Source organism: Dermacentor albipictus, chromosome 8 (assembly GCF_038994185.2).
Source record: "Dermacentor albipictus isolate Rhodes 1998 colony chromosome 8, USDA_Dalb.pri_finalv2, whole genome shotgun sequence".
NCBI classification, from domain to species: domain Eukaryota; kingdom Metazoa; phylum Arthropoda; class Arachnida; order Ixodida; family Ixodidae; genus Dermacentor; species Dermacentor albipictus.
The window spans coordinates 23,106,832-23,127,745 of NC_091828.1; the positions used below are offsets into that span (position 1 = coordinate 23,106,832).

The window sequence follows — 20,914 nt, forward strand, 5'->3', positions numbered from 1 at the left end:
AGGAGAGTGTTAATCCAGGTCTGCAGCCATACCCTCTTCAGGCTTTGTACACAAGACAAGTCGATAAAAGAATGAAAACAATATCGAACTTTTTTTCTGGGTCAGCAATTAACCCATATGTTCATGTTAGAAGATAGTGCCTTAAAAACTGTTTTGACAGGGTTCTGCGAGGCTAATTTCACGTGAAATATGTCCGAAACCCCTTTAGAAAAAAGCGGCACAACTTATTTCTCGATGACTGTTGACAGTATATTGAGAAGCACTTTGTTTTCTGTAATTAGTTCTTACTTTAGGTGCTCGTATCCTTTGTTCTCGTAAACAGTAGTATGGTTTTTCGATGCCGCTTTGTTTATATAATTTATTTTGTTGAATTACTTGGAGCAATTTAAAATTAAAATAGTACAACGGATCAACCCTAAGCATGGAATGTTTTATGAACAGCTGAGCAGTTGGCAGGTCTTGTAATTTTCCCCTGTACTTTTCGAAACAGCGCAATATTTTCTTCTGCATAGTAATAAGTCTATGGTAATTTCTTTGCGATGTTCCCCAGAGTAATATCCCATAAGTTACCTTAGAATGAACAATTGCATAGTGCATATTTAGTTTTAACCCTAATGTGATTAAGTGTACTTTTTAGTGAAAACAACCAACTATTCGCGCTAATGCGGTAATGAGGTGATTTACATGTGTATTCCAGTTTAATTCCTCCTGAAACCACGCACCAAGAAATTTGTGTTCCCTAACGTGTGTAATACAATTTCCTTCAAATGTGACACGTATTTTACTTATAGGTTTGTTTAGAGGTCGGAATATCATATAGGTTGTTTTTTTTGGCATTCAAGCGTAGCTTATTTTTCCTTAACCATTCTGAAAGATGCCTTAAATACTTATTTGTACTGACTTCAAGTGATGTTAAATTGTCTGATGAAAAGAAAATGTTTGTGTTATCAGCGTACATAATAAGTTCAGGGGAATCAGGAATTTCTATACCATCGTTTATATAAGCAAGGAACAATAGTGGCCCCAATATGGACCCTTGGGGGACTCCTTGGTTTAACTTTATCTTTTTAGACATTGTGCTAATAATTTGCACGAACTGATACCGATCTTCAAGGTAACTTTTGAAGAGTCGAAGTGCCACTCCACGCACTCCATATCTCGACAATTTCTGAATGAATAGTTGGAATTGTATGGAGTCAAATGCTTTTTGAAGATCAAGAAAGAGCCCAATAGTGTATTTTTTCTTTTCCGTATGGTCCATTATCTTATCCTTAATATATATTAGAGCTTGTTTCGTTGACTTACTTTTTTGAAACCCATATTGACTCTGTTATTATTTGATGTTTATCAAAAAAGGATGCAAGTCTATTGTAAATTACTCCTTAAAATAGTTTTGATATTGTTGGAAGCACAGATTTTGATAGATAATTTGACAAACTATTGATATTACCACCTTTATGTACTGCAGTGACGTTTGCCACATTTAACTGTTCCGGAAATACACCGGCAGTGAGGCTCAGGTTGATAATATAGGCGAATACATCACATATCAAATGGTGATATCAATTTCAACTGAGCGGAACCTATTTCATCTGTCCCCGATCCAAGATTATCTTTAAGCTTTCTGATTAAGTTTTCTACTTCAACCGGATCTGTGGGTACCAAAAAAATAGATTAAGGCACAGTAGACTTATCAGCAGTTGGGGCACTTTCCGCATTTCCATCGGTTGCAACATAGGAGCCCGCGTTTATAAAGTGTTCGTTCATGACATTGGGCAAACTTTCGTCGCTGAGTGTTTCGCCATTTATTGTTAGGTCATGTCTCCTACGACAGCCTTTATTCCTGTTCGTAAGCCCATTAATGACTTCCCATATTTTCCTCTGATTCTTGCAATTTTTTTCAAATAACTTTTCATAGTAGTGCGTTTTAGCCTTTTTTATGTCTGAAGTTAAAACACTTCTATATGACTTATATTTAGTGGACGCGTCAATCTCTCTCAAGTGGATGAAATCGTGGTACAACTTATTCTTTATTTGAATGCGCCTGTAAAGATCAGAATTTATCCAAGGCTTTCTACATTTGTTATATATATCCCGTGAGAACTCATGAAGTGGAAATGCTGCATCATAAATAGCACGCAACAGCTTTAGGAAGGCGTTATAAGCTTCATCAGGGTTATTTTGCCTATAAATATTGCTGCAATCAAGGTTTTGAACTAAGTGAAAAAAAATCTTCCCGAGTTTTGCTGTTTTTATTTCGATGTAGAAATGTCTGGGTTTTTGGTATGCGAAGGCGAGAAGTAGATAATACCAGAAAAAAGATGATCATATGCTCACTGATGTCATAAGAAAAAAACACGGTTTGTATATTCTGCGAATTTAAATCTGAAGCACATATATCAAGCAGGGTAGCGCTTACTGATGTAATCCTAGTAGGTAATGTCATAAATTTTGCACTTGCATACGTAATCAAAAGCGTTTCAAATTCTTTCACATAGGGATCATTGGAGCAGCGGTCAATATTTATGTCACCCATAATTATGCAAGGAGTATTCCAGAGAACAGTTGACGATAACACAACGTCAAGGAACTGAATAATTTTTTTTTGTGGCCACGGGGTGGCCTATATACACCAACTGCTAAAGATGGTCCGAGTGACCGACGAAACCGTTCAATAAACTATAGTGACCTAAGTAGACCACTTGGATCACTGGGTTAGCATAGGAAGAGGTGGAACAGAAGGAAGGAAAGCTAGGGTGGTCATCCAGACGCACGTCCGGTGGGTATTCTAGACGGGGTAAGAGGTTTAACGGATGACTAGCAAGCAATGGGGGGAAGGGTAGAAAGTGTTCTCATGTGAACATGTGCGGTTTTCATCACTAGACGATTACAATCGGTCACTGATGCCAACCGTAGCAATGCCCGCGTCGCTTGGTAAACCTGCGACGCGTGTTGTCATGACCTAGGAATCTTTCTTCTATGAAAATCATGTGCTGTCTAATCGGTTTGACAGATTCGCAAAAACAACTTTTCACTTCGATGGGTGTAAAATCTGGTAAACAAAACACGTGCTAAATTGTTACAGATAGGTGTGCGGGACATTCCAGTAACGGACGAGTTGGCTTTCGTAAACGCCACCCCTAACCAGAGGTGGAAAAGCAATGTTGTATCACGGAGGGAGAACAGCGATGGAATCGGCAGCTACAATGTATGATTCAGCCGGCAGAAATAGCAGCTCGAGAAATTCGTGGCGTCCCAAGAATGTTCAGTCTTGGTTTCAGCGAGTGTACGAAGATCCCTCGTGGCGTCTGTCCTTGGTAAAGGCATCGGAACTGTCAGGGTATCTTTATGGGCTGACTGAGCGCATCATCGACGAGATCATTACCGATGACGCAACAGTAGCACGGAAGCCATTGGAAGATTATGTCATGTTGGCTTAAGAAGTTGTGAGGGAGAACCCTTCTAGTCTCAATAACCAGTCGCTCATGGGCCTTGTGTCTTAAGGCTGACTACACTCTAAACCGCTGCCTTGAAGTCACACAAGTCCCAATTTCGAAGCTTCGATAGTGTGATGTAGAGAGAGGGGCAGAGAGAGAGATGCAAATGAGAGAAAGGCAGGAAGGTTAACCAGAGTTGAAACCTCCTGTTTGCTACCCTGCACTAGGGGAAGGGAAACGGGAAGTAACGACAGAAAGAAGAGCGTGAAAAAAGATGAAAAGGGGTGGAGTGGGATCACTATAGTCTTTCTTATAGGCGACTGCCACGTAAAAAGGTGAACAAAGCTTTAACCGACTTTCCGTGCAACGACAGTTCATGTAGGCATTCCAAGACTGGCTGTTGTGAAAGTGGCCTGTAATCAAGGCGTGCCAACGCGGTCGCTAGTGACAGCTGGTGAGCGCTGTATCGAGGACAGTGTAAAAGTACATGTTCTATTGTCTCGTCGATACCGCAATGACTGCAAGCCACGCTCTCGTCCATACCGACTTGGATGACGAGATCTTGCGTAAGCGACACCAAGCCACAGTCGTCAAACTGCTTCTGTCTCGAGTCGAGAGAGTCGAGGTGGGGGTCGAAGTCGAAGGGATGGGTCCAGTCGGTGTAGACGTGTGTGCTTCAAGCTTGGTGTGTTCCATAAAGTTCTGACGGCTTCATTTGCAAGCACACGAATTTCCATTGCAGCGTCTGTTCTTGAGAATGGAATGGAGACTTGTAAGCCCTCTTCATGTGCAGATCGTGCTGCCGCGTCGGCATGTTCATTGCCAGTTATGCCACAGTGGCTTGGAGTCCACTGTAACGTGATGTCGTGTCCTTGCTCGAAGAGGTGGTGAACCAGCAGTCTGATTTCTAGAACTAGTTGTTCGTGTGGTATGCGGCCTAAGGCCGAAACCAAGCAATGAAGAGCACCTTTGTAGTCACTGAACACGCTCCATTTCTTGGGTAGTTAATGCTAGTACGATGTAATTAGCAGCGACACGTAGGGTAGCAAGGTCTGCTGCCATAGAGGTCACTATATGGGACACTTTGAACTTCATTGTGACTTGTAAAGCTGGTATGACAACAGCGCCTGTGGTGCTGTTGGCTGAGATAGACCCATCGGTGTAAATGTACGTTCTTTCGTCGTATGCCTTGTTCAGTAATGAAAATGCTATCTGTCGTAGGGCCACTGTATAATGACGGGTCTTCGTAATTACCATAAGAGTTAGATGTATTTGTCGCTGTCGTTAGCACCACAGGGGAAACAGTGGTCTTGCTACTGCTGTAAAGCCCCAGGGAAGGCACCCAGATAGTCGCATGCTTAGTGTCATTAAGTGTTGTTAATCACGTTACGCGTAGAGTCCCTTCAAGATTTCCTTCATGTGGGGTCGAAACACGCCGGAACATCGAGCTCTGACGATATTACAAGGTCATCGCCTCCGGTCTCAATGGCCTACCGATTCGGTTCAAGTACAAAGACTTTCAGCTGAATCCATGGCGGACATCAGCTCTGTGGTCTAGTAACACCATTACATGAAGTCAAGCACCTAATTTTTCCTTCATCAACCAAAACAGTCGTAATATTTCCAATTTAGGGTCTCTTCTAATATAAAACTAAATGACCTCGAAATGTCTTGCAGTGCACGTTCTTGGGCAATCAGACATCCTTAAAAATTCCCACAAAAATAATGTTTTCCGGGTGAACCAGTGAATGACGTCCTATCACTGTGTGCAGTCATTGAAACTGAAGCGGAAGGCTAACGTGCGCAACTCGCGCTGCTTATCAAAGAAACCACGCTGGGTTAACATGCGCTGAGACTACCAAAATGGACCTCCGCACACCGACCTGAAGCATACAGGCTCTGTCATACTACCGTTTGTTCATGGGCACCGAAGCCGAGGTTGAACATGAACGCGTGGTAGGCTACAACGACTGAGCTGCCATCACATCTGCTAAATTCTACCGTCGCTTACGAAGCCTCCCCAATCAGGCTCCGTGAACCACACCGACAAAATCGACACCAGGATAACGTATTCAGCAGTCCGGCGTCCGCCTATAAAAAATCGAGCTATCTTAGTTTGAAAGTCCGTGACAGAATAAGTCAACTGGTGACACGCAGATGCTGAGTGGAATAACAAACGGGAGCCCATCGACCCGAATGCAGTCTCCGTGTCACACAACCGCGCTACAGCAGAAGCTTTGACAAGAACTACTAACTCGCCTAGCGACGGCAAATCATGCTTTTTCTCGAATTCAACGATCCACGCGAGAGAACTCTGCGGCGTTAATATCTCACTATACGTAACGAACTACCTACTGAAAGCAGGAAGACGATGCTTCCGCTGCACTCCAGAGCACCAAATGTCGAATTCTCGGCGAAGAGTTGGCAGTAGAGCCTACAATACAAGACAGGCAAAGACGATGTGCGACTCTAAGTTCCTTCAGGACCCATTTTGAAGGCATTGCAAGTCCCGTACAACTTCAAGCAAAAGGAACTGCATCTTCACACCATCTCATTTCCTTGCAGGCTAGTGTGGTACGGGCCGCAGGAAAGAGACATCGGATACTTGTGCGGGTCTTTTTCGACGCAGGCAGCCAACGCGCTTTCGTCGCCCAGGAATAGAAAAAAAAACGTAACTTAAAGTTGCCTTGCTGGGACGTCTCTACATAGATTTTTTTGGGAACAACAAAAATGGGATCCTGGTCAATGTGGCCTCCATTCACACGTCAAAATGTGTCATCGTCAAAGCACTCGTTACGCAAAAACATGCCACTAGCACCTACCTCTTACGCGTGCAAACGTCATGCAAGAGTTGACCCGCAGATGATACCAATTAACGGACGTAAGCGAAGCGAAAGCGGCAGGCTCCGTCAATGTTCTAACAGGCAGTGACCAATTCCTAACCGGTAACATGCAAGAACTGGAACAAAGGCTTAGAGCCATCGTAACGAAGCTCTGATGGACACTACATGGAGAAGTAGCTACATGCGCTTGTATCATTGCTAGCATTATGTATCACTGCTGTAAAGTTGTAGCACATAATACAGCAGTAACTCAAGTCAGCCAGGTATCTCACGTTCTAAAAAACTACTGGGAGCTCGAGAAAGTTCGTACAAAGAAAATAAAAGAAGCGACCAGCGAGGATACGGTCTTGAAGTACTCCAGGTATGCAACCACAGTAGAAGACAGTCCTAATGTTTTGTTGTTACTACGGAAACCCATAATTCCTTTGGACGACCTCAAAAGAAACCGCACGCACATAGCAGCATCAGCGTATCCGTTCGGCAGTACCGTTCGAAAGTGTGTCAATGATGGTGTGTCAGAGCTTGTCACGGTAACTCGGGAATATCTACCGGCGTGCTATAACACATGCCTCACCATGCGCTCATCAACGAGGATCCTACAACAAAACTTCCAGTGGTTTTCCACACATCGCCACACAACAAGGGCCAAATTTCGCTCAACGACAATTTGTTTTCTGGCCTGAACCAATAACCTCGTCGGTCTTCTACGGTTTACGAAATGTCGCATCACTTTTATCGCCGATTTGAAAAAGACATTCTGATACTTTCGCACCGACGAAAACGATCAAAGTGCGTTGCAATGCTCGTAGCTCAAGAACTTAACGATTCAAGGAAAGCGCTCACCGAACATTACCGTATAGTGCATGACTAAAGTGACGTTTGGACCGACATGCAGTCCCATTTTCTTATTGCGACTATTTCGCATCGTCTCGAGAAGATGGCTTCAAGCCACGCGGCCATAGTGAAGCACCTGAGGGATTTTATTTGCGTGGATGGCATTTTGACCGGAACCGAAACAATGAGGAATCACCTAAGTTTGCGTCTTGAAGCAACTGATATGTTCGGATCAGATTTCATGAAACTGTGCAAGTGGGCATCTAACGAACCAGTGATGCTCGTCACTAGTTCAGTGCCGCAACCTAGATTACATCTTGGACAAATCACTCGCGTGTTTAACGTACTTGGGTTTGTGCGGCACCCAGACGCTAACACGTAATTGTTCACTCCGACAAACGTCACTGAATTCGTCCACCAAAGGACGAACTCTAAAGGATGCATCCTTAAAACGACATCGCGCTTGTAAGGCCCACTGAGATATTTGACACGAGTAGGAAATTCGAATGTATATTCTTCCAAAAGCTCTTGAAAACCCGCATCAATAGAGCAGTAGAGCGTCGAGAAGAAATTTGTGCTGAATGACGCAAATGGTCCGAATAAGTTCGGAGATATTGTCAGGTAGAAGTTCGTCGTTTTTATAACAAACACATCATTCGACCGGGAATGAGACGCGCCCTTCACTACTTCGCTGGCGCGAGCAAACCAGCTTATGGTGCAATATGCTCCACCATAACCAGTGACACCGAGAGAGCTACGCACTCCAGCTTCGTCTTGTGCAAGTCTTTCATCGCACCTATTGAAGTGGTTACCCTCGCCTGTCTCGAACTCCTAACGTATTTCTCGTGACTTACTTCCTGAAACTATTAGTGGGAAATTCTGGACTGACTTGATTATTGCATTCTCTTGACTGACCGAATATCCCAGTATGCAGAAAAAGTTCGTACGGAGTCGAGAGGTAGAAATTCAAAGCAACACCGACGCTCAGTCGTATAGGCATTGCCCCAAATATGAAGAACCCTACCGACCTGCTTATACGACGAATTTCTGCAACATAAGTGAACGACAGAGAACAGTGGTGGTAAAGACCCTTGTAGATAAGCAGAATAAGCCATGGCCACGACCAAGCGCTCTTATATCTGACGGTTTTGAAACTTACGCTGAAGGTCGCTCAGTTTGAGTACTTCAAGTCAATGCTGCACCGTCGCAACCAATTCTGGGCGTACGAAAATACCACTTCCTAACACGTCTGGAACACGTGGCAGCCTGTATAAGGATATCCGTAGGATACGGTGTCAAATTAACGATTCCTGAGTTTTCTCAACGTGAAAGGTGCTAACCAGTGAACTTTAAGAAATAAAGCGCGTACAGAGAATGCCTTTCGTCAAAGAAATCGAATGTGTTTGCACAGATTTGGCACTTCGAGATGTCATGTGTTTTGCTGATTCCGATGGCGCTCGCGTCTCACGTCGTCTCTGAATTAGCAAGTTGCCTTATGAGACAAAGCATTCCCCCGCACTTCCGAAGGACAACTTGTACTGTAACATGCTTGTTCTACAGGGTTATCATCAACTTCTTGATGATGGAGTCCGTCACATAGTAGTACAACTCGGGCAGAGATGGATTTTACAAGGTCACCAGTTAGTGAAGGACGTCATTAGAGGATCAGTTATTCGCCAGCGCTACAACGCAGGACATGTATCGAAGTTGAAGCGCCTTTGCCAGTGGTGTGAGTTACCGCTTCCTAACCACATTACGTGACTGGACTGGCTTCACCGGACCACTGTGAAGGAATCAATGAAACAGCTGTGAAAATGTCTGCGTCGCAACTAGCGCAGTACATCTTCAGCTGTTACAGGACATGGCAACCACTTCCTCCTTGAATTCATTCCGTAAATTTGCTTACCGACGAGGGTTACCTGTACAGGGCATTTTCACGATGCTTTGGCACTCAAGAGCAGCAAGAAAGAATTTAGCCAACAGTGGAGACCGATGCGAAACAAATAAATCGTCGACTACATTTCAAGCGGGCCCATCAATTGGCAGTTGTTCGCTGACTGTTGTTACGTTTCGCCTCCGACGTGCGGTATAGCCGGCGCGGATGTAACGAACGCCGGGGCTTCGTTCAAAGCGGCGGACATTTTGGCCAGTTCAGCGCTGCCGCAACGCCTCCTGCCAAGCGCGTCCAGGCATGTTTCAATGCCATGTGTCTTCATGTGTGCGTGTGTATGTGTGTGCATGTTGGTGCCCACGCTTGTCAAAGCGCGGCAGCCGGTGAGAGGAGCTCCCCAACGGTGAAGCGAGGAGGTCTGACCGGCGCCGGCCCGGCGGATATGTCACTTCTTGTCACAACGTGTCCGTGCGCCGCCATCACGTGCGCCTCATCCGAGACGTTCCTTCTTGCCCTCGACTCCGAGAGCATAAAAGCAGCTGCCCCCTGACGCCAAGAGAGAAGCTTCGATTTATTCAGTTGAGTAACGTGGTCTCCCGTTTCTCCACTTCGGTCGACCTGACCGGCCGTTCTTTTGTGATGGTAGAATAAACAAGTTGTTCGGTTAGCAGTCGACTCATCCTTTGCCAGGACCTTCGCATGCTTCCAGCTGTGCCCCAGGCCGCCAGGCCAACGCTACCCTAGGGGCTTGCGACCCATTCACAACAGGTTGCAAGCGGTGAGATCGCGACAACGGAGGCCAGCAGCGAAGATGTGCGGTCGACTGTATGCAGAGCAGCACAACGACCATCCGGGAGCAGTGCAATGAGCCCTGTGTGATGACTGGTTGCCTGCAGCGGAACGACTGCGCTGAATTCTTGACTGCGAGGTTTGGTGAGTGCGGGACGTTATTTCCTGAGTTTTGCCAGGCTTTTGTTAGTGTCAGAAACAGAGCTGGTAATTGTGGTTTTTGTTGCTGCCGGGTTAGTTTGTGGCATGACAATAGTAGGCAGTAGAGAAAGCAGCATTCAGAGCAGCCATGGATTGGAAGTCGTTGCGCAAACCGAAATTGCTGGAGCTTGCAAGAAAGTTGGGTCTGGATGTCTCAGACAAACTCAGAAAACCAGAACTGCTAAGGGCTATTCTTGATTTAGAAGCTGAGGATGACAAGCTGTCGGAAGGCCTTGAGACCATTGAGGAGAGCGAGACGGCAAAAGGACAGGAGCGCGAACGTAAAGAGCAAAAAGAGAAAGAGGAGTGTGAACGTAAAGAGCAAAAAGAGAAAGAAGAGCGCGAACGTAAAGAGCAAAAAGAGAAAGAGAGAGAGCAACAAGAGAAAGAGGAGCGCAACCGTCAACACGCTCTGGAAATGAAGCGTCTCGAGGTAGAGATGGAACGCGCTCGTAATGGAAGCCAGGCACACGGTGCAGGAGAACGAGTATCGTTCAAAATGACGCACCTGATGCGGCCGTTTAAGCTTGGAGAGAACATTGGTTTGTTCCTGGTTAACGTTGAGCGAACGTGCGAGAAGCAGGGGTTCTCTCGGGAAACGTGGCCACAGCGCTTGCTCACTTTGTTACCCGGCGAGGCGGGCGACGTGGTCGCTCGATTGAAAAAAGAGGAGGCAGAGGATTTCGACCAAGTGAAATCGAGTCTGCTAAAAAAGTACAGGCTATCAGGGGAGGCGTTCCGTCGGAAGTTTCGGGAAAATGAGAACGGCAGAAGTGAGTCATATACACAGTTTGCCTACAGGCTTTTGTCAAAAATGCAGGAGTGGCTCAAAGAAGAGAAAGCATGTGTTGACCACGAGAAAGTTCTGCAGTGTTTCGGGCTGGAACGGTTTTATAGTCGGTTACCTGAGAACGTGCGGTACTGGGTCTTGGATAGGCCAGACGTTAGTACGGTGGCCAAAGCCGCCGAGCTAGCCGAGGAGTTTGTGACGCGTCGGGCTCGCGGAGCTAAGGACGGTCAAGAGGTAGAATTTGGCTCCAAGTTTGGGAGGCCGAAGTTCACACATATGAGAGCAAGGGTGGACACACGTAGTGCGGATGCGAGTGAAAGCAGTCCGGCCGAACGTAAGGAGATGGTGGCAGCCGAAGCCGAACGCAGAAAGCGGTTCGAGATGAGGCAAGCGCGCGTGCGTTATAGGTGCCAGAAGCCGGGTAACGTTTCGGCGCAGTGTCCAGAAACAAAAACAAAAGTCGTGTTTTTTCATTATGCAGCACTGACGAGAACATGAAGCTTCTCGAGCCTTACATGCGAGACCTCCTCGTGAACGGGAAAGAGTGCCAAGTGCTTCGTGATTCCGCAGCTACAATGGATGTAGTTCACCCCTCTTACGCAGAACCTGATATGTTCACGGGCGAGTGCGCATGGATCAAGCAAGCCGTGGAAGCTCATAGCATGTGTCTGTCCGTAGCAAAAGTGCTTATTGAAGGACCTTTCGGAGTGCTTGAGACAGAGGCAGCAGTGTCATCTATGCTGCCCCCCCCCCCCCTAGTACCTGTACCTATATTCGAACAGGTCCGATCACCTCATGCGCGAGAAGGGGCCTTTCTTTGGTGAGGCTAGCGTTCTGGCTTTAACCAGATCGAGAGTTCGAGAGCTCGCTGCAAAGGCGGTAGTTGCGGGGCCGACGTTGACGAACAATCAGAAAGGGTTGGAGGCGCAGCAAGCTGATGTTCAGAGCACGTCCGAACTGAATAAAATTGAGCCTGTAGCGTTGAAGGTACCAGATACTCGAGAGGAGATGCCCGACACGGGAAAGTTAAAAGAGCCATCTGCAGATTTGCTCATCGCGCCTACGTAAGATGGACTTAATAGGTTGCTAAAAGTCCGCCGGTCGGCTTTGATAGCTGAGCAAGAAAAAAAGATGGCAGCCTAGAGAACATGCGCTGCAATGTCAAGGAAAGTATCACCAAGAAAAATGCTCGTTTTGTGGAAAGAAGTGGGGTCCTGTACCGGAAGTATCTAGGCCGCAGGGGAGTGGAGTTCGATCAGCTGATCGTGCCTCAGTGCTACCGTCAGGATCTGTTGCACTTGTCACATGGAGGTTCGTGGTCTGGACACCTAGGAGTTAAGAAGACCAAGGATCGTCTCTTGCAAGAGTACTATTGGCCAGGGTGTTTTTGTGACGCAGAACACGTTGTGAGGACATGTGACACCTGTCAGCGGGTGGGCAAACCAGGGGACAAATCGAGGACACCATTGACGTTGGTGCCTATCTTTACGGAGCCTTTAAGACGGCTCGTTATTGATACAGTGGGACCTCTGCCGGTAACAACCACGGGGTACAGACACATTTTGACTGTGATCTGCCCAGCGACAAAGTTCCCTAAAGCAGTGCCCCTTAAAGAACTCAGCTCAGTTGAGATAGTCAGTGCAATACATTCCATATTTGCGCGAGTTGGTTTTCCTGCGGAAAGCCTGTCAGATCAGGGCACAGTGTTTACTAGCGCTTTGACGACAGCCTTTCTCGAAAGGTGTGGGGTAAAGCTGTTACACAGCTCAGTGTACCACCCACAGTCGAATTCCGTTGAGAAGCTCCACTCCATCCTGAAGCGCGTGTTCAGAGCATTGTGTTTTGAACACAAAACTGACTGGGAGCTGTGTTTGCCTGGGGTGATGTTTGCATTAAGGACCGCGCCGCATGCGGCTACGGGGTTTTCGCCAGCTGAGCTGGTGTACGGTCACTCGCTGTGGTCTCCGCTTCGCATGCTTCGAGACTCATGGGAAGGCAGGGGCGACGACCCAGTCGTGGTGGAGTACGTGCTTAGGCTCCTCGAACGCTTAAGAAGGGCACAGGAGTTGTCAGGTGAAGCAATGGCAAAGGCCCAGCAGAGGGCCAAGGTTTAGTATGATCGGACAGCCAGGGCCCGTCGTTTTGAGTTCGGCGATGAGGTAATGATATTCCGCACATCGCTGAAAAACAAACTCGACGTGCAGTGGGAGGGCCCAGCACAGCTTGTCCAAAAACTGTCGGACGTTAACTACGTGGTGAGTCTGCCAGGAAAACGGAACCCACAGCAAGTTTACCACTGTAACCTGCTCAAACCCTATAGACAATGGGAAGCACCGGTGTGTATGATGGTAAACGTTCCCGAAGAGCTTCCGGTCGAGCTTCCGGGACTAGGCTCAGTCACGAACAGGGAAGACACCGATCAAGCCATTAGTGACTTAATCAGTAAAGCACCGCTGTCGCCTCAGCAGAAACCCGAACTACACCAGCTCTTACAAAAGTTTCAAGGTCAGTTCACTGAGAGGCCTGGTAGGACTTCTGTCCTTACTCATGAAATAGAACTTACCTCCCCAGAGCCAGTACGATTCAAGGCGTACCGGGTGCCACCCCGCCAGCGCGATATTAGGGAGGCTGAGGTAAAGAAAATGCTACAGCTCGGTGTTAATGAGGCGGGTGAGAGTGATTATACCTCCCCTTCGATTTTAGTTGAGGTACCGGGCAAGGAACCTCGTCCTTGCGTCGATTACCGTAGGCTTAAGTCTATCACTAAGGATCAAATTTATCTGATCCCTAACATCGAGGAGCTCCTTGAGAAAGTTAGTAGCGCTCAGTTTATTTCCACTCTAGATCTTGTCAGGGGTTATTGGCAGGTTCCACGTTCAGAAGAGGCTTGTAGGTATGCGGCGTTCATTTCACCAATGGGAACATTCCGTCCTAAAGGTTTGAGTTTTGGTTTGAAGAACGCGCCATACTGCTTTTGAAGCCTCATGGACAAAGTGTTGCGGGTACAGGAAGAATTCGCTTTACCGTATTTACACGACGTAGCGATATTCTCCGCATCCTGGCCTGAGCATATGGCACACTTGCGGGCAGTGCTAACCCGCTTGCGCGAAGCGGGTTTGACAGTCAAGGCTCCCAAGTGCCAGTTAGCACAGGCCGAGGTTTTCTACCTCGGTCATGTGATTGGACGGGGTCGTCGCCGCCCCTGTGAAATAAAGGTGGCCGCTGTGCGAGACTTCCCGCAACCGCGGACGAAGACCGATATTCGGTCGTTCTTAGGTGTCACCGGCTACTATCCGAGGTACATCCCCGAATACTCTGATATCGCGGCTCCCCTGACAGATGCTCTAAAAGAAACAGAGCCCCAAACAGTCGTCTGGGACGAGACAAGGGAAAGAGCTTTTAGCGCCCAAAGAGCGCCCTAACAAGCCAGCCTTTGCTATGATCGCCAGACTACACAAAAGGGTTCGTTGTTCGGGGCGATGCTAGTGAGCGAGGCATGGGCGTTGTACTGTGCGCACGGGAAAATGGAGAAGTGGAACACCCCATCCTGTGTGCTAGTCGTAAGCTGACCAGTCGTGAGCCGGCGTAAAACGCCACCGAGAAAGAGTGTGCGTGTCTCGTGTGGGCCGTTCATAAATTGTCTTCCTACCTAGCCGGCTCGAGGTTTATCATTGAGGCGAATCACTGCCCTCTCCAATGGCTGCAGACCATCTCATCCAAAAATGGCTGCCTCCTGCGCTGGAGCCTCGCTTTGCAACAATATTCCTTTGAGGTGCGTTACAAAAAGGGGAGTCTCAACGGTAACGCCGATGGCTTAGGTCGAGGCCCCTAACGTAGGAATCAGCCTCAAAGTTGTTTGTTACTGTTGTTTTTCTTCCTGAGGCAGGATTTTAACATATTGCTTTTGTTCAGTGTTTCAAAGTCATAACGTGCTTTCTAGTGCGATTTTCCAATTTGTGAACGCATTCTGAGTGCTGCTAAACTACTGTAAGGAACTGGGCAGTAGTAAAAAAGGGGGCAGAGCCTGGCATGACTTAGTGAGGGTTCTGTTGTGCTTGCTGACGGAGCGGTTGAGTTTCGGCGTAGTTCTAACGCTTGGTGGGAACGAGAACAAAAAAGGCAACTCTCCCAAAGTCACTTTGCAGCGTCCTGTGTGAACCTGAACGTGAGAACAAGGCCTTCTCAGTGCGCTGCGCTCAAGAAACGCCGAGGGATGACCGACTTCGGTTATGAGCATCATCGAGCGACATCCTTCCGGACAGCGGATGCAGTTCCCTGACCATCGGGATCTCGTTCTCCCGGCGGGGTGGTCTGTTACGGTTCGCCTCCGACGTGCGGTATAGCCGGCGCGGATGCAACGGACGCCGGGGCTTCGTTCAAAGCGGCGGACATTTTGGCCAGTTCAGCGCTGCCGCAACGCCTCCTGCCAAGCGCGTCCAGGCATGTTTCAATGCCACGTGTCTTCGTGTGTGCATGTGTATGTGTGTGCACGTTGGTGCCCACACTTGTCAAAGCGCGGTAGCCGGCGAGAGGAGCTCCCCAACGGTGAAGCGAGGAGGTCTGACCGGCGCCGGCCCGGCGGATACGTCACTTCTTGTCGCAACGTGTCCGTGCGCCGCCGTCACGTGCGCCTCATCCGAGACGTTCCTTCTTGCCCTCGACTCTGAGAGTATAAAAGCAGCTGCCCCTGGACGCCATGAGAGAAGCTTCGATTTATTCAGTCGAGTAACGTGGCGTCCCGTTTGTCCACTTCGGTCGACCTGACCGGCCGCTCTTTTGCGATGCTAGAATAACCAAGTTGTTCAGTTAGCAGTCAACCCATCCTTTGCCAGGACCTTCGGATGCTTCCAGCTGTGCCCCAGGCCGCCACGCCAACGCTACCCTTGGGGCTTGCGGCCCATTTGCAACACTGTGCTTCATAGTGGCATAAATTTTTTTGAGCGGCTGATCATATCCGTCAAGCTCGCTCTCAAGAAAAGGATAGGAGCGAAATGGGTCAGCACAGGTGAACTTCAAACAATAGTGACAGATGTAGAGGTCGTAGTCAACTCTACACCGATAACCTGCTTCTACAACGGCTGCAGGGATCCTGGGTCCTTCATTCCGGCACGTTTTCTTATTGGGAAGTGCCTGACGGCTTTGCCGAATTTATAAATGGAGAGCTTCGCAACAAAATGATCTCAGCTGCTTCCATTGTGGACGCAACGAGCCGCAGTGTGACTTATGTTTTGCGAACGTTGGTTTATAGATTACCTGTCTGAAATAAGAGCCTCCTATAACACCAAACAGAGGACTTTACACAGGATCAAATTGGTCACTTTGTTTTCTTACACCACACTTGCAAGTAGTAACAAGGATGGAAGATGGGACTCGTTCAAGAAATGTTTCTATGGCTACTCGAAAAAACAAGATCATGTCTATGCAAAACAAGCGCAGGCGCTAACATTAAGAAAGCGGTGCAATAATTTAGCGCGCGGGTACGTTGTTGAAACTTTTAGCGGGTGGATGGCGGAAGACATGAACCACGCGGCGCGCCATCTTGGAGCAAGCCAGCCACTGACAGAGTCGGACACTTCTCAATTTCGTTGAACGTTGTTTAAGTTTAAGTTTAAGTTTAAGTTTAAGGCCAGGACTGTGAGGTGTGAACCCCACCGAAACAAGGGAGCCAGCCGAAAAACGTGGTGTAAGCACGCTCCTTAGGCTGTTCGTCTGGGTTCCTTACGCTGCTCGTCTAGCATATTAGCGATGCTGACGGGGAACATGACTGCGAAGGCCGTAAACAGTGAAGGCACATCAGAAGGTATCGGTGATTGGGAAAAGGGAACGGCGACAGAGTGCTTTCTTCGCGATCGGTAGACAATGCTGATGTGATATTCTTGCGTGTGAAGTGCCCATTAGCCTAGGCGATCTCACGGGTCTTTCAGTGAAGACAGCCAGCAAAGGGCTTGGTGCTCGGTGACAATATGAAAAGGGTTACCATATGAATATGAACGAAATTTGACGAGTGCCCAAATAATGGCCAAGCACTCGTTTTCTCTTACAGAGAAGTTGGCTTCTGCCTTCTTTAAAGCGCGGCGTACTCGTCGTAGCCGTCTTTGCTTTGTTCCAGGACTGCCTCAAGTCAGACGCCGCTGGCGTCCGTCTGTACTTCTGTAGGTGCTTCAGGATCGTAGTGTCGGAGAATCGGTGGCGAAGTACGCGACGTAGTTGCTTGAAGGCTTCGTCACACGAAGGTGACCACGTGGAGAAGCCGTTGCTAGCGGTAAGTAAATTGCTCAGGGGTGAAACTGTAGCTGCATAATTGCGCAAAAAACGCCTAAAGTAAGAGCAGAGCCCCAGTGAACTGTGGAGTGTCTGAATAGTAGCAGGCATCTGCAATCGTGCGAAGCTTGGCTTCGTCAGGAACACACTGTCTTTCGATACCACGTGTTCCAATATTGTTTACTTGGGAGCAACAAAACGGCACTTATCGATGGTGAGTTGGAGGCCGGCAGAGGTGAAGCAGGTCAGTATCTCACGCAAGTGAACAAGGTTTGTCGGGAAATCTCGCGAAAACAGGACGATGTCATTAACGTAGCTCATACATGTTCTCTACTTGTAGTTAGTTACCAAGGTTGGTGTCCGGGGCTTGTTGCATAGCAAATGGCATTACGGTAAATTCGTACGAGCAGCCAGGCGTAACGAAAGCTGTTTTCTCACCGTGATTTCCGGCGATAAGGAATTGCCAAAAGCCGAAGCAAAGATTCAAAGGCGCCTTGTAAGGAGTCGAAGGCGTCATCGATCCGAGGAAGCGGATATATATCTTTACGAGTGAACTTGTTGAGTCGACGGCGATCCACTACTACAGGAGACGCCCTAGAACTGCGGGAAGGATGCTACGGAGCAGTATATCATTGACTTGCTCCTTAACTATTGCACTATTATATGAATAAATAAATGAAATAAATAAATAATTATCTGTCGGCTGTCGACACGTGGTAAGGTCGCTGGCGTATTTGAGGATGCGAACGAGTGCGGACGCTGTGAGGGATGGTCGCTGTACGCCCAGGCGTGGTTGGTCGCGACCAAAACAGGAGCGAAAATTCTGAAGAAGCGCGATGACTTCATAGCGATACGGAGGTGGCAGATGAGCGTCCAAGACATATCCAAGGACGTCGAACGACAACGACATTGATGATGATTATGGCGATGTGCACAGCACCGGAGAATTGAGGGCGTCGAGCTGATCACAAGCCGTGTCATTGGAAGTATCGAGATTGTGAAGCAGGTCAAGGGATTGAAAATGATGTAGGGATTTTCCGCTCAGTAAGGTCACAGCGTATTGAGACGGATTACACACAAGCTTAGCGGACAATCCAGATACAGTGTTGAGGACAGCAAACGGTAGAGGTAGAGCTTTGCGACATAGAAAAATAGGTGATGGTGTAAAAATCTTTGAACGTCTGCTCCAATGGAGCAAGAGACGCACACAAAGCTGACATTCCGGGTGTTTTGTCCGTATGTGATACAACCGTGAGCTTGGCGGCTTTAATTCTTGGAAAGTCAGGCAGCGGGGAATCACCAAGCGGAAAAGTGCCACTTCGGTCAAGGCACAGTCGATGGCGGCTCCATGGTGATACAAGAAATCCCAGGCGAGAATGATGTCGTGTGAACGTGAAGGGAGCACGGAGAATTCAACAACACTGACAATGCCCTCAATGACCACCCTTGCGTTACATTGAGCAAGCGCTGCTATATTGCACTTAGCAAGCAGTGCGTAGAAGCATACAAGACAATGGCATTGTACAGGTTACCACAAAGCGTTTCGCCTTGGCAGAAACTGCAGCCCCCGTATCAATACACGCAGTTACGGCGGTTCGTTCGAACAAAGCATCTAATAAATTGTGCTAGGACGGTGCAGGCCTTACTGAAGTCGCGAAGTTTGCAGTTCGTGCCTGCGGAAATACAGCAACTAGGTTCCCTCGCTAGGTGACTGGCGACGACTTAAGGGGGAAAGCGTGCGATGACGCAGTGACGGAGAACGATGGGGGCCGAAACGGCGTCGAGGAGACGGCGAAAACTCTGGTTTGATATGCATGAGATGCCTGATAACCTCTGGGGAACAACCATATTCAGGCGTTGCGACAGCAGGTTTAGCAGGTTGCACGAGACTGTGGCAGAAACGCGTCAAATTGCTGGCGAAAGCTTTAGCGGAACATAGAGGCCGGTTGTCGCGTGTGCGCCAAGGATCATGAACTAGGCTTCGAGGTGGAATTAGAGCTGACATTAGACATTAGAGCTGGTGGTGGCAGAACTTGAAGGCGCGTTGACAGAAGAAGCGTGAATAACGGCGGCGCACGTCGTGCAGCGACAGCGGCTTAAGTCAGAACTACAACCACAATTGGACAGGGTTAAGCCGCAGGTAGCCACTCAGCAAGTTCCTCGCGAATGGCGCGCCTAACGCGAGCAGCGAGAGAGGCGTCAGGCTGGAGAGGTCGATCGCTGAGAGGCAGAATAGAGAACTGGTGCACTACTTCCTCACGTATGATATCCTTAATCTGAACGGAAAGCGATGATGCGGCATTGGAGTTGGAGGGAAACGGGAGGTCCGAGAGAGAGAGAGTCGCCAGCTGCACCAGCGCTGCGCGCAACTGGCCTTTGTCGATGCAGGTCATCCAAGCTTTGCCAAAGAGTGACGACAGCAGTGACAGAAGTAGCGTTTCCTCATATAAGCATTTGAAATGCGTCGTCTTCGATGCCCTTCAAGATATGCTTCACCTTGTACTCTTCACTCATCGTGCAATCGACATGGTGCAAACGACATCCTCGATGTAGCTTGTGCAAGTCTCGCGGGGCTGTTGAGCACGCTGGCCTAGAAGCTGTTCAGCTCGGTGTTTTCGGAAGACCGTCGGCCGAAAACTTCCGCGAATGCTGTCTTGAAAGCGGACCAGGTTTGTGGTACTCACTCATGATTGCGGAACTGCTTTCGTAACTTCAGCAAATTAGAAGATGACAGTACGTAGCTTCGTTTGGTCATTCCTCTTGCTGCGATTACTTTCGTAGAGAGCCAATTTTTCACCTCTTTATCATCTGATCCGCTGAATGGCGCCGCAAAGAATAGGAGTGGCGTATGCTCCAGGCGGATTGGAAGGAGCTTCGATCATCGTAGTCAGCAACGGGGCAGTCGGCAACGTTCGGTTGCGAATTTCGAAGGTGAGGTCGGGGATTGCAGCATCTTCCACCAATTGTAGCAGGACTACTTATTGTAAGACAATAACGTCTCACACAGTCTAGGTCACAACGGCGAAACAGGAACACTGATCGCCTGCATAGTGAGAGACGCAAGGGCGTTTTTTCGTCGTCTTTTCCACTAATAATAAGGGGAACCGTGGGGCTAAATTTTACTCGTACAAGCTGCATGAAAACAACGGGAATTTACAAGCTTATGCAGAATTCCCTTTAGTTATGAGTAGGTAACTTACCACTGGCGAAAGCGAAGCCTACAATATTCACATGAATATTGTAGTGCTCTAAGAGGGTGGATATTCCCTGTGCTCTTTGCTGGCATCTTTATGTTGTTAACATCACATTGTTACGAAACGCCTCTCGCAGTCATCGCAGCAGATATAGAACGTCATCTTAGACACAGGCGTCAAGCAGTTTATGGGCTATGTATGCTCAAATACTTTCTTAGTTGAGAGTCGTGTCCGTAAGTTATGTGTTTGCTATGATAATGTGCGCGGGTACAGTGCTTGTTGACCACATGAAAAAAATTACCGACGATTACGTTACTTCCTAATGCGAAATTTGAGCGCAGCAAATAAGCTGTTTCACCTTTTCGATAGATTGAGGCAAAGAAATCGAGCAACACATGTATGCGTTATCACAGAATTTTTTTTTAACTTTTCGCACGTATTCCTTTAACAAAGACTCCACTAACAGTTCTTGACCGTCATGAAGGAAGCTTTGTGGTCGGAGAAATAGACTGATATATGGTCGACTTGGTACACCAATGCTTGATTCTCAAGACGAGATCTATACAAGTGCCTCGCGAGGTTGTCACAGCCGTGGGACGCGTTACGAGCGAGAGGAACGGGATGTTCTCCCGCATAAGTGTTAGGAAATTGCTGTTTGTCTTTATGTCAACATT

General features: G+C 47.9%; 1 long non-coding RNA gene across 1 annotated transcript in view; it reads left to right on the forward strand.

Annotated features, from left to right (window-relative positions):
• LOC139048387 (uncharacterized) overlaps positions 1 to 20,914 on the forward strand; it is a 42,685-nt gene that overhangs the window by 16,188 nt on the left and 5,583 nt on the right. The window lies entirely within an intron of this gene.